The 14,593-nt window shown below is 30.5% G+C and overlaps 1 long non-coding RNA gene across 1 annotated transcript; it reads left to right on the forward strand.

Moving 5' to 3' along the window:
* Positions 1-906: 906 nt before the first annotated feature.
* On the forward strand, positions 907-1,616 carry LOC135266712 (uncharacterized). Its single transcript, XR_010334860.1, has 2 exons — positions 907-1,381; positions 1,439-1,616. It is a non-coding gene; the product is annotated as an uncharacterized LOC135266712 (long non-coding RNA).
* The last annotated feature ends 12,977 nt before the right edge of the window (positions 1,617-14,593 follow it).

The raw sequence follows: 14,593 nt of genomic DNA on the forward strand, positions 1-14,593 counted from the left end.
TTCATACAGTTTTCTGACCAACTACTTGAAGAAATTTCGGTTTGTATTTACAAAATTTTTAGAGATAATTTCTTTACTGGCTCTAAAGCATATCAAAATTTGAGAAAAGGAAAACAAAAAACGTACTATTAGTCGAAATTTAGTAATATGACTCCATACACGTGTTAACTCGTTTGAAAAATATAAAAACCACAAATTTTCGACCAAATGTTATAATTTTTCGGCTTATTTTTGAAGAAGTGCAAAATAAGCTGAAATAACATCAGTTTGGATTAAATTTCATGATTGCCAGTGTTAGTGGTATTAATAAAAAAAAGTGTTTTGATCTTAAAAAAAGTTCTTAAATTCACGAAAAATATTAACATTTTTAACATATTTAATTTGCCAAATGACTCTTAATACTATTGAATAATTAATTAGGTATCTGACTGGCAAATGTACTAAATCAGAGACTGAAACACTCAAAAAAAAACAAAAATTAAGCAGTACTAGGCTTTACTTACTTTACTTACATTAGGTTTAAACAACACTTTTGACCAAAATTGCTAAAAACTAGCTAAATCGAACAAAAAAAGCTGAAATATATAAACTTTTATCTAATTTCGTGATATTTCAGCTAAGAGGCGTGAAGAGTTAGTGTAACACCATTTTTAATAACAGCAAAATTTTGCATTTTTGTTGCTTCACTTTTGATGCAATTTCGAAAAAAAATAAAATTAAAGCGAGTCAAATATCACCAATTTCGACTTATTTTTGTGAATTTTATAGGTTTTTTTACCAAATGTGTAATAAATATTATACAATAAGTGAATTAAACCATTGTGTATTTGCGAGAAGAAAATTTAATACACGAGCGCAAGCGAGTGGATTAATTCTTCGAGCAAATTAATAGGATTAATTCACGTGTCGTATATATTTTTTTATTCAATTTTGACCAAAATTTACCAAAAAATGCAAGAAAATGTTAAAATTAACCGTTCGGTCTATACAAATCATATCACATGCGAATCAAATTTCCATAACAACGAGTTGTTTATTTATTTGCAAAAGTGCGAGAATTGTAACGCGTATGGAAAAAATGGCTAAAATCAGCGATTTTAAAGAGGAAAACCAGGTCTTCCTGCCTGAATTGGTCATTCAAGAAGCTTCAGAAGCTATAAATAAAGTGGTGCCAGCAAAATCTAAACAATTATACGAAAAAGAGTATTCAAATTTTTGTGAATGGAGGAAGTGGAAGGATGGAAAGGGAGTAGACGAGAGAATACTTTTGGCCTAGATTTCTGAACGATCCAAAAATGCAAAATCTTCGTCATTGTGGGCGTATTATTCCCAACTGACTGAAGAAAATGTTATCTGTTAAAGAAAATATCGATATAAGCAGGTTTGTGAGGATTATATTGTTTATAATAAGTTTTGAACTAATAAATAATTGATGTAGATTTCATCAGGTATCTGCTTTCTTAAAACAACACTCTGTAGGGCACAGACCAAAGAAATCTAAAGTCTTCAGCTTCGAAGAAATGGAAAAGTTTTTAGACACTGCTTCAGATGATGAATATTTGCTGCAAAAAGTGGCTCTAATTGTGGGAGTTTTTGGAGGCTGTAGAATTGGAGAATTGTAACATTTATTTTAAATAAAAGTATTTGTTGGTATTCATTAAAGTTATTTAAATCAATAGTGAAATAATTTTTAAATCACTAGTGAATTAAAACGGTTTTAAATAAATCACTACTTATGCGTGTTACTATGGAATCAATAATGTCACTTTATAATGTCAAAATTGAATAAAAAAAATTAAACTGAGTGAAACAGGCTAAAATGCTTAACATCAACTTTAGTCTAAAAAAATTAAATTATTTCAAAACTTTGCGAGGAATTTGAAGATTATTTTATTTATCAAACAGTTCCAACAAAAAAATTTCAATCCAAATCCAACTTTTCACTTTTATTTTGCAGCTAGGTACATAACAAAGATGTTTAATCCTCCACATCCGCCTTTTATGAAATCACAAAAGAAAGTTAGTTGATTATTATCAGTTTAGTTTAATCTTGCCGACCTAATTAACTCCTAGCCACCTGCACACAAGCCTTGACGTCACAGCGCTGTCATTACATCAACAAATTAGAGTTAGCACTTAACTCCTCTGTATATAATTAAATTTAAAATAGCCACGCTCGTATTGTCACCGTAAAAATAATTTGGCATATCCTGCTTTAACAAATAAACATGTTATGTTATGATCTTCGTGTTGCTACAATCCTTCTCAGATTAAAAAATGTTTTGCTTGTAAGCGAGAGCTTGTTATGACAAGTCATAACACGACCGATAGTGGTGAAGGAGCGTCGTCTCTTAGCAAGCAGACAACCGGCGACAAAATACTGCAAGTCTATCTGTTGCATTTTATGAATCTGGTTTCTGTAAATTGTGTGAGATTGAACCATATGCCGGCATTGGCACAACTGATGGCCAATATGGTAGGCAGATTGTGGGAATTGAAAATAACTCAGGCTAAAATAAGCCAAAACGCCGATCGGTAACATACTGTGTACAGATTTTTGAGTACGACATCACTTACAGATGTCAGGCTGGGCCGTTGGACACACTTTCTCTATTCTCAAATATGGAATTCACGAAAAGGGAACAAAAATTAAACATTACAACCCTAAATGCTTGTTTGCTTTTGCATAGTTAAATATTTAATAGGGGATTAATTTGTTTAGTAGGAGCTTAAAGCTCATGATGTTTATACAAAACGGAGTGTTCAAAAAGTTTAAAATCTGATTTTAAATTTATTATTGAAATTAAAGTAAGTGGAACGGGTACCGGTTTCTCTAGGCTCCCACTGGAAAAATTTTTAATTTTTAAAATTAATTCTGAGTGATTTATGTACTTTTTAGAAAAAGTGTCCGCTAACTCAAAATCATAACGAAATTTTTTTAGGTATGTACAAAAAGGAGGAGCTTAGGATGATGGTTAGTAGTTAAGCTGTGCCGATTCAGACTCACTTTGTCTGCGTATGCGCCAATTTAGGGAATTCCCCGATATTGATTATGATGTCATGGCTTGTTTTTGTATGCGCATGCGTTACCGCACGGAATCCCACATTGAAAATTATGTAAATCCCCTAATGTATCATGACGTCATAGTTATTTTTGGGTCATGACGTCCCCAAAGTAACACATGCGCATACAAAAACAAGCCATAACATCATAATCCAAAAATAGCGTTCACATCAGGGATTCCCACGTTTTACACTGGGGAATCCCTGAAATGGCGCATGCGTAGCGAAGTGAATCTGAATCGGCACAGCTTCTCTACTATGGTTTGTCCACGTTTCAGTTCTAGATAAAATTTCACCTAAAAAGGAAGGGTAAATTTCATACTTGAGGTTTATTTATTATTGGCAGGTTTATTAAGTTTACAAGAAATGAAAAAATCATCTCGTCTTTTAGATAATACTGTTCTTTTTTTTTCAAAATTTAATTTGTTGAGTTAACATTATTATCATTTAGAGAATTTTTTATGTCTGCAAAAATTAACTGCAAAAAACTTTGTGGAGGTTGCACTGCTTGCACCTAATTAAATGATACCGTGCGATTTTCTAAAATTTTGATTTAGTTATCCTTGACAGTTACGTTAACCCGATGTCTATTACGGAAATAAGGTTTCAACATAATTTTTTTATGTTCTTCGGTGAACATTTTACATATATTGACAGATAAAGCGATGCTGAAGTTACTTACGCAATACATTTCCCTGTTGAGGTAACTGTCATTGATAACTTGATCAAAATTTAAAAAATCGCTTGGTAATATGGTGAAGATTATTTTTGTTTAGCATTAAAGTTAATTCTACAGTGAATCTACTAATTGAAAAATATTTTTTTACGTACAGATCTCAAAACTGCACCACTACAGTCATAACAAAGAAAAATCTTTTCAAATAAAAAAAAATCGAAAAACTGTTTTTCAAAATAATGTCAACTAAGATAGGTCCATAAAAACTATCTAAATTATTGTCATTTGCAGAAGGGTATTTTTGGTTAATCATTTTGAATCATAGTGTATATTTTCTTTGAAAAAAAAAATTATAAGAAACTGTAGAAAAATTATGAAAATATTTAGAAGCAAGCGCTTATTTATGTATGACAGCAAAATATACACCCTCTATATTTAAAATTTGCGCTAAAAATTACTTCAGAGTCGCCATCTATCTTGTTTTGCTTAAAAAATGAAAACAATACTTAATGATAGTAAAAAAAATTGGTAACAAAATAGTTGTGAAGAAAAAATTGGAGGTGGACTACTGCAGACATTTGCATGACTTCCGTTTACACATGAAAAAAGCATCTTTTAGTCTTTTATATCGCTGTTTCATAATAATTGGATAAACAATATCGAAGACATTCCCCAAAAATAATTTCTTATTGCGACTTTTGGAAAGCTGTAATTTTTTTATTAACTGAGATAGGTCCATAATAACTATCTAGATTATTGTTATTTGCAGAATGGTGCATTTATGGTTAAAATTATTTCACACCATTTTGAATCATAATTTATATTTTCTTTAAAAACATTCTGTGATTTAATATTAATTAAATGATTTTATTTATAAGAAACTGTAGAAAAATTATGAAAATATTCACAAGAAAGTACTTAATCATGTATGTTACGAAAAACACTCACCCTGTATGTTAAGTCGCCATCTAGCTTATTTTGCTTAAAAAATGAAAAACGTAGAATTAGTTCCATAGAAAACAAAACAATACTTATTAGATAGATGATAGTAAGATAAACGTGACTTTATCACTATTTTTCATAGATTCTTATGGATTTAAATAGGAAGATTAAAATATTTTAATACGTAAGACAACTTATGCACACTATAAGACCAAATCCGGCACTGTTTTTCCGAATAGCAAATAATTGATCATTCTTACTCTATCTACTCTGTCAGTTTTACCTAAATGTGAAATAATAGATTTGTTTATATTTAGTTAATTGTCGAAAAAAATAGTTGATTATAAAGGATATTTTGTTATCACTTAAGGCTTAAGCAAATAAGTATGGAAAATGTCTGTTTCATCAATCAGTTGTAAATTTCCTGTATTTACAGGACTGTATTTAATGTATTTACAGTAACTAAGGACTGCCGAACAAAATGAAAATGATGCCTTAGTAAACTAGCCCCTGCTGTCCACAATTGGACACTGACTCTTCTAATCGCAAGCAGGTGGAGTCGTAAATTATCGGATTATAAACTTTTTTTATTTATTTAATTTAAGCAGAAAAAATGCAGGGGCTGGTTTTACTGGGGCGTCATTTTCATTGCGTTCACCTGTACGTATTTCGACAGAACAATATATTACTCCACATATTTTTACAGACAAAATCGTTCAAAATATTTGTGAAAAAACTACAACAAAGTTTCTTCGTTCAACATTTTATTTTATTAGCATTCTGTTATAAATCATTCAACACAAAACAAAAAAGAATTAGATCTTTTAATTATAAATGATTATTATTAGTCATTATCAAATCGCTTATAATTTTTGACTTAGGAACTCAAAAACAAATTTTCAAAGAAAGTAGTGGATAAGCTGTACCTAAAAAAGAAGCACAGACGTACAAAATCTCCAAAATAAAAACAATTTGCAATTTCTATCATTATTTCATCAAAATTTTTCAAAATCTTAACAAAATCAGTTTTAGTTTTACATAATATCTCTCCAAACCTTTAATATAACTTTTTTCCTAACATATCTAAGAAGAGATTACTGAAGATATTGGGGCGCCATAAGGGCGTACGACAAACCTGTTTATAGAGAAATTCTTGACTTCTTTTTCCATTAACTGATAACCATTTGACGATTTTTTTGGTATCGAAATACAGATTGTTTGTTTACCCTATTATGTCAAAAAGTATACCTAAAAATATCGACTATGGGTGTGATTACTATAAAATTTACTGTCACTTCTGAAAATTTGCACATAACTTAAAATGGTTCTTTTCCTTGAACCTAATTTTTCTTAACGCCTATGTTTAAACCTCTTTAGCCGTGCACTTTCTTTCCAACTTGCTCGATTAATCACCACCTTACAAACACTCATTTTGATCGACCCACACACATCGTGTTCACCTAGTTGCTAGACTATAATCATGCTCAAACTTAAAAAGGATCAGTTTACTAATTGGCAGTTATAGATATGTAGTCAAAAGTTAATAAATCACAAACTTGGATAATGGTGTAATTTTAATATTTTTCAAAGTTATTGGTTTTTTTGCAATGTATACCTGCAAATTAGAGCGATTAAAAGTGAAATTTAAAAAAACCTAACCATCAGTGGTCGTAAACATGAAGGAGGTATCGTGTATCACTTCCTATGTATCCAAGCCAAGAAACTTTTATGAGAGACTGTGGTTTCGAGAAAATTAGAGGATCATAAATTACCGTCGCAAACAATTAACTAGTTTTGTGATTATGGCTGCATTTCGAACTAAACAGACCGGTGAAAAGGGATAATTATCGAATTATGAATTTTTTACAAACTCATTCTACAAAATATAATTAGGAGAACCGACCACAGAGCCGGATTACCCATTATGCAATTTCGACTTGATTTTTCAAATAACTGCTAATTTTTGAAGTAACATTGTACGTACCGGTGATTAAACGGTACCTTTGCAATTTTTTTTAGAACAAGTGCTAATTTTGAATTTTTACGATTGTCGTTAACACTGACAGAGAGTAGTAATTTAACAGTGTAGTACATATAAGCTATAGCTAAAGGTTTCATGGTGTTATCAACGAAAGAATAAATTTTGGACTTACAACGTAAGTTTTGGATTACTAGAGTTACTTTAAAGGAATTTTGATCAGGTTTCCCTATACCTAAATTTAGTCATTTTGAAAATATTTAGGGTTTTTAAAAAAAATTTAATTTGCATTTTTGATTTTAAACATCTAAACTCACCTTTTTTTAAACATCTTGAAATCCTTTTGGCTTTTTTAGAGAAAGGTTATATCTTTTCTTTGGTCTTTTTAAATAAAAAAAAAGTTAGTAAACCCCCAAATTTTTAAGATTAAGTTTGCAGAACTTCAAACATAAAATGCCAAAATTTTTATTTGATTAAATGATAGATAATTTAATTCTGCATCGATCTGTATTAACATTCCCAATACTTATGTTTAACATCGATCTGTAACAACATTCCTAATACTTATATTTAACAGATTTGAAATTACCTATACGACCATTTTGTTGACATTGCGAAATTTATTAGCCATAGCTCTTTTCGCATAGGGAAACGTGAGTAAAATATAAAAAATCAAAGTTTTTTAAATCTAAATTCAATAAATTTATTTTGTTGTAACCTAAATGAAAGTACAATTTTGAACAAAACTTATTGTTCATTCAATGAGAAATATTTCTTTGTCAAACTGTGCAAAAACATAGGTATAATAATGTTAATACAGATCGTTGCAAAATTAAATTTTCTTCCACTTAGTGAAATAAAAATTAGGGCATTCCATTCGAAAAAAATGACTTACAGCTTGTAGAAGTTATGGAAAAATTACGTTAAGATTTTGGAGTTAATATATTTTTTCCAATTTTGAACACACTGAAGCAAAGATACAAGTATAGGCTGTCGTACTTGATTTTCAAAACACTATTTCTAAAACTCTAAAAATGGTAGAAATATCGATTTTTGATGTGAAAGGTGCAAATCCAAAAATTTAAAGAAAAATCCCAAATATTGCGAAAACGGCTAAAGTTAAGTATAGGGAAAGCTCATGAAAATCCTCTTGAAATAATTCAAAAAACCCAAAAACACAATAAAAAATATATCTTTCTATTTAAAATAAGACAGTTGATAGCGACTTACGGTATAACCGAAAGTCCGCCATGTTGGAAATATTTTCGTTCAACACAATTTTCAAATAAATATCATTATCTGATTTTTCAATACTATTCTAATGTGGGATTTAGATGAAACAGGCTGTAGCATAGTGTTCCATTAAAAATATATAACTTTGATCATGAATAATGTGAAATTAACTTTGAAGTTATTTTTTTTCAGTTTTGTGCAAAACGTTTTTTACTCGTTAAAGTTGTTGTTCATCGTCAGTTTGATTCATTGATAACTAATTGTATATGTGGAATGCAGACACATTTAATTTTGGTAGATTATTCGTTGTCTACGTTTCGTTACCTTTTTGGGACTTCTTCAGTACAACAAATGGGGAACCATTCGTGAAGCGTGACCGAAAACCATTTGGTTCTATGTATTGTCCTGAAGAAGCCCAAAACGGTGGCGAAACGTAGACAATAAATAATCTACCAAAATTAAATGTGTCTGCATTCCCGAACATCCAGTTAGTTTTTTACTTGTTTATTTATGTTTATACCGTATACGTTATAATTCAGCAACGTGTTAATCTATCCAAAAGGAAATCGAGTAAAAAGCTTTATATTAACTTTAACCATTTGAACCTTTATGCTTTTAAATAAACAATTTAATAATCTTTGAGAAGCAAAAGCAACAAAATTGGGTGTTCGGTTTAACTATTTCAAATTTCTCAAATTTTTACAAACTTATTATTTTTTTTTACATTGCAATGTGCTAAACTGTTATTTTTTAGTTGTTACGTAACTAATTTTTTAAACGTGTTTTCGTCAAAAAAAAATCAAATTATTTCAAAAACTAAGCAGAATTGACCAGTACAAGTTTAATCAAAATCATTAGTATTAAAAGCTACATCCAAAAGTGCACTAAAATTTAGGATGATCTTAAAAAAAAACTATTTATATTTGAGCTCACTTCTGAAACACCCTGTATACTTGACAATAAATTTAGGTGGTGCAGGGGTTAGTATATAGCTTTTTTAATAGTATATTATGATATGAATTTCATAAGACACATTTTGTCGCACACATGGATTTAGGGCACGACGAGCGCAGCGAGGAGTGTCATAATAGAGTAAGTGCGACAAAATGCCTTATAAACGAAATATCATACAGTATTTTTTTCTACTTTGCACTTTTTGTACCAAAAAAAATAATTTCGAAATTTAGGGAATTTTGTGGCAGTTGACAAGATTTGCACGCGAACAGTGAAATGAAATTAATAATTTAAATCGTCATTAGTGTATTCGTACAAATGTATATTTGAAAATGTCCAAGGCGTTTTGCATTGTATCCCTTAACAAATACGGGCTTTTGTGGCAAATACGTGGAATTTGAAAATTGGCCGAAGGATAATGAGATCTCAAATTACTTACTTGCACTGACTTTTGAAGTTATGTTTGTACATAACTCGAAAGGTGTTCGAAAGGGTTACATATCAAGGCTGGTACAAAAGCCTCTAAAGGTTCGTTTTTGATTAATTTGATAAAATTATGCACTTGAAACAGGTGCCGATTGACACTGACAGTTCTCTCAGATAATTGTCAAAAAACTAGGTTGGCAACATTATCCAACTAAATTACCCTAGTTTCTAGTGTAATTATTATAGCACTCCGTTGGATATTACGATCCGAAAAACGCGTATCGTAATGATCTCAATACGAAACCGAAGTAGAACAAAAATATTTATTTTTCAATTATGTATTGTTTAAATCTGGAAGATGTGAGGGCGCATGCACCAAATTTCCAGTCTTTCGTCAGTTCTTGGTGTCACCCAAATGAGTTGTTTTGGAGAATAACAACCGAAAGCTGGTCGGGTCTTTTCCAGCTGAACAATTAATTAAATTTCCAGCTAATAACGAAAGAGTTAACTGCAAAAAATATCCAGCCAGGTGTGACAGCTGCGGGTTATTTCGGGGGCTGCATTGACAAACAACTAAGCACATGCGAGCGTATGTCAGGCGCACATGTCGGCACACGTGGAGCGCCACGACGCCGCAACATATCACCGGGTTACTCCTGAAATATCCAAAAGCAACACACAACCAGGGTGTTGATCCTGTTATAGATACAACTGTTGTGACTGAGTGCGATATGCGCCATACAACAATTATATCTAACTGCTGGAGAAAACGGGCTGTCCATCGACACCACCATAAACATTGTCTTCGGAGCTCGAAAGCCTTTCAGCTCTTTACTGTGCTATCAAATTGAGTGACTCATTGCGGACACATGGTCAGTGTTTGTTTGGAGACTATTTTTGGAGAGTGAAGCTTTTGTCGGTTTTACCACAGTCTAGACCGAATTATTCCAAAACTAATCACTCACTCGTCACTCGGCTGAAGAACGCAAGGTGTCAGCACTTCCACCAACGACAACGACACCGGAAATGTTTTATAATGACTCCTGTTATAACTTAATATTTGCTTGAAAATGCATCATTTTTTCTCTAAACTTATCAACTTTCATTTGTATTGTGTCATAATCTCGAAGATGTTTATTGTTATAGGAAGATGATGGAAAGAAAGCGCAAACGGATTTGTTCAATAAACATTGCAATCATTACATAATAGGACTTTAGCTTTAGCTGATGTAGTATACAGGCTGTCCGTTTTTCGAGTTTCACCATGGGGGTTATTATAAGAGATACGAGGTCGATTAAATACGGGCAAATTTGGGCATTTTTGTGCTGATCAATTATCTAAAAAAAATGTGTCATTTTAAGTTTTTGAATTATTGGGAAAAAAAGGAAATCTGTAATTTTCGTCTTTATTTTTTCCAGCGAAAATCAAAAGAACTAGAAATTTTTAACTAAAACGTTCTTAAGGTACTTATTTATAAGAAATTTAAATCTGCTATAATTTTTTCTAAGGCGTTCTTGATATCAGGGTTACAACACTCATTTTTGGTTTTTCTTATGGAAGCCATATTCACTTTTTGTATTTTTGAAAAGTGTTTTTATTCCTGATTCTATGATCGAATCTTACATGCAGATCAAAATGGAGAGAAAAGCATTTTTGCGAAGAGTACTTTGAAAAAAACGCCAAAAATTTTGTTTCTAAACAAACTGGATTTTGAAGATACAAGTTATTCTTCGCAAAACAAAACAAGACAAAGTTATAAAAAATATACTCGCATATTTAATAGAACTGTAAAAACTTAGTTTGTTAAACAAAATTTTTGACGTTTTCTTCGAAGCACTCTTTGCAAAAATGCTTTTTTCTTAATTTTAATTAGAATGTAAAATTCGATCATATCAAGGGATATATCGTTGTAATCAGGAACAAAAAGACTTTTCACAAATACTAGTATTAGATGTGGCGTCCATGAGAAAAACCAAAGGTAAGTGTTGTAACTCTGACACCAAGAACGCTTTGGAAAAGATGATGACAGATTTAGATTTCCTATAAAAAAATGCCTGAAAAATGTCTTACTTAAAAACGTCTGGTACTTTTGGTTTTCACTTGAAAAAATAAAATCAAAAATTACAAATTTCCGATTTTTTCTAATAATACAAAAACTAAAAATGACACCAAATTTTCTTTCAGATAATTGTTTACCATAAAATTGCGCAATTTTGCCCTAATTTAATCGACTTCTATCTCTTAAAGTAACTAAGATCCCCATGGTGGAGCTCGAAAAACGGACATAAAAACAGTAATTATTATCAATAATGAAAATAAATGTTATACCCCGAATATCAATTTTAATTATGTAATAAATAATTACAAGCTTAATAATTAAATGTTTTTAATAATAACTTTAGAAAGCGCTTTTAATAAATAAATTATTCATTCCTAATGTGTTTTATCCAATTTTAGTTTTAGGATAAGTAAAGGTACCTTGGTGTTTCTTAGGCTATTGCTTAAAAAAATACACAATTTTCTAGCAAGATTTTGATTGTAGTTTAATCTTCTTCAACCCGTTTATGAACAAAACTGAGAGAAAAAATCTTCCAATAATAAACAATTGTAAGTTTCAACCAGATTTGGTTAATTTTAACCAATAATAGTTTTAATCAATTTAACAATTTGATGAAAATAAAATTTTTTGTTAAATGACAGCTAATCACATAATTTCTTAGAACCGAATTTATTATTAAAAATTTGGCTAACGAAAATATGGAAACTGCTACACAACTTGTGGGAGCATGGGCGTCAATTTTGGGATCCTCTGTATATTTATTTCCCTTGAGCTACCAAATTAAGTGTTTTTAATAAAAAAATATTTAATCCGTCATATTTCAATAAGGGATTTAGTAAATATTACCAAATCTCATTAGTATATAATAAATCCTTTTCTCGGTGAATTGACGGCCAAAAAAATTTTTATTAAAATCGAAACATAGCCGGATAATTCCATTTTTTTAAATGATAGTCTAAAAAATACGAAATACCTTTCCTTATACTGAAAATAAATAATTACCACTTAAAAAAATATTTTTCTCTTATAGGTATTAACAATGTTGTTGCTCATTCCATAGATACGAGTGGAGGTAGTACACCTTTATTCTACAAGTGGTTACTATGGTACAATATTTCGTTTGGTTATGGTCTGTTTTTTTTATAAATAAATGTATAATTAGGTATAAAAGTAGTTCATATTGCCTTAAAAAGAAAAATTAAGAAATTAGATTTACGTTACGTACTCGGATTTGGGGTAAGTAATATACCTAGTTATATAATTTTTTTCAATAAAAGCCATACAACAAAAATTCGATAGAATAAAGCATCTGTTTGGTGTTTTTTTTATTCTATCGGTGAAAAAATTTAACAAAAATTTCTTTATGTACCTATAAGAGAAAACGTTGTATTATACACGTAAAGAAAAGTTAGCAGTATCAACTTTTCTTTACTTGTATAATGATTAACAAACTACTATTATATAAAAAAATACACAAAAAAGTATTAAATTCTGCTAAGGCTTTGCTTTTCAACAAAACGCTTACAAAAAATAAAACAGCTTCTTACGAAAAATTATAAAACATTGCTCTCTGATTCAACAAAATGAATAAATCAAAATTAACACAAACAACTTCTTAAACGATGTGTAGGAGTTGAATTGCCATTTTCGTTGTGATTCCCCAAAGTTTGTTGGAAACATATCTACTTAAAATTGAAACCATTCATAATCTCAATAACATTTTTTTAACGATATCGGGTGATTCAAAAATATGTGGCATAATTTTAACCACGAATACCCCTCTGCAATTAAGAATAGATAGGATAGTATTTACTGACCCACCACAAAAAATTAGAAAAATACACTTTTTCAAAGAATGGTATGGAAAAATGGTTTTTTGAAAATATTTTTGTTACCCTTTATGCGATTATTATGAAATTTTGCATGTCAAGAGACACAAAGACGCTCTTTGATATGGTGTAAACGGAAATCTTGTAAAAGCTATACATTTCCGGTGACAAGGGGGCCCTTCCAGTTTTTAGGTGATAACTCAATTTTTCGGCCTATAAACACGTATTTTTGATACCAAAAATCAAAAGCCCAATTATTTTTTAATAAAAAAGGACTCTTGCTTCATATCTCCAAAATGTACCGTTCTCGAGTTATTTGGGATTAAACTAAACTCTACACCGCACTGCAAACTAAAAAAGTATAAATTTTGAGCGTACCATTACCTTGGAAACAGTTCAATACGAATGACACAGCTGTCAATGCTGTCACATTTGATGTCAATTTCATTTAATCCAAAGTAAATTTTGATTATTTCTTGATGATAATAGTAAAAAAAAACGATTATGTGTTGGAAGAAATATTGCATGAGCTAGCGATGGCCATCCCGGCATCTCAACTTAATCTGAGACTACACCACAAAGTTTTCACACCGTAAAACAATTTTCCCTCCAAATTGCTGGTTTTATCAATACTTCACTACTTGCATTATAAAGTCATAACGAGAAAAAACTCTTTTAGTTTTTGGAAGTGATACCCTGATCACCACACACTGGTAAGTCTAGTTAAAAAAAATGATCCAGGTTATTATTGTTGTTTAATAAAAAAATATTGACTTCATCAAATCATCATTTATATTTTCTTTGATATTCGTGCTTATGAAAAATTGCACTGGCGCCAATTAGCACGCTGGCGGCATTTGTTGCTTTTGTGCTCATTGTTGTCTCAAGATATCTCAAGAACGGTACATTTTGGCGATATGAAGCAAGAGTACCTTTTTTATTAAAAAGTAATTGAGCTTTTGATTTTTGGTATCAAAAATACGTGTTTATAGGCCGAAAAATTGAGTTATCACCTAAAAACTGGAAGGGCCCCCTTGTCACCGGAAATGTATAGCTTTTACAAGATTTCCATTTACACCATATCAAAGAGCGTCTTTGTGTCTCTTGGCATGCAAAATTTCATAATAATCGCATAAACGGTAACAAAAATATTTTGAAAAAAACATTTTCCATACCAATTTTTGAAAAATTGTAATTTTCCAATTTTTTGAGGTGGGTCAATAAATACTATCCTATCTATTTTTATATTTAGAGGGGTATTCGTGGTTAAAATTATGCCACATATTTTTGAATCACCCAATATTAACAATAGGAATTGAAAAACAGAAAGATATGTAGGTACTCGTTTTTTCTTTGGTGAAATTTTCGTGATAATAGCAAACTGTAAAATTGTGCAAGTAATCATGCTCTTCGACCTTCATGTTTTGCCTAA

The sequence above is a fragment of the Tribolium castaneum genome, chromosome 1 (genome assembly GCF_031307605.1).
Source record: "Tribolium castaneum strain GA2 chromosome 1, icTriCast1.1, whole genome shotgun sequence".
Taxonomy (NCBI): domain Eukaryota; kingdom Metazoa; phylum Arthropoda; class Insecta; order Coleoptera; family Tenebrionidae; genus Tribolium; species Tribolium castaneum.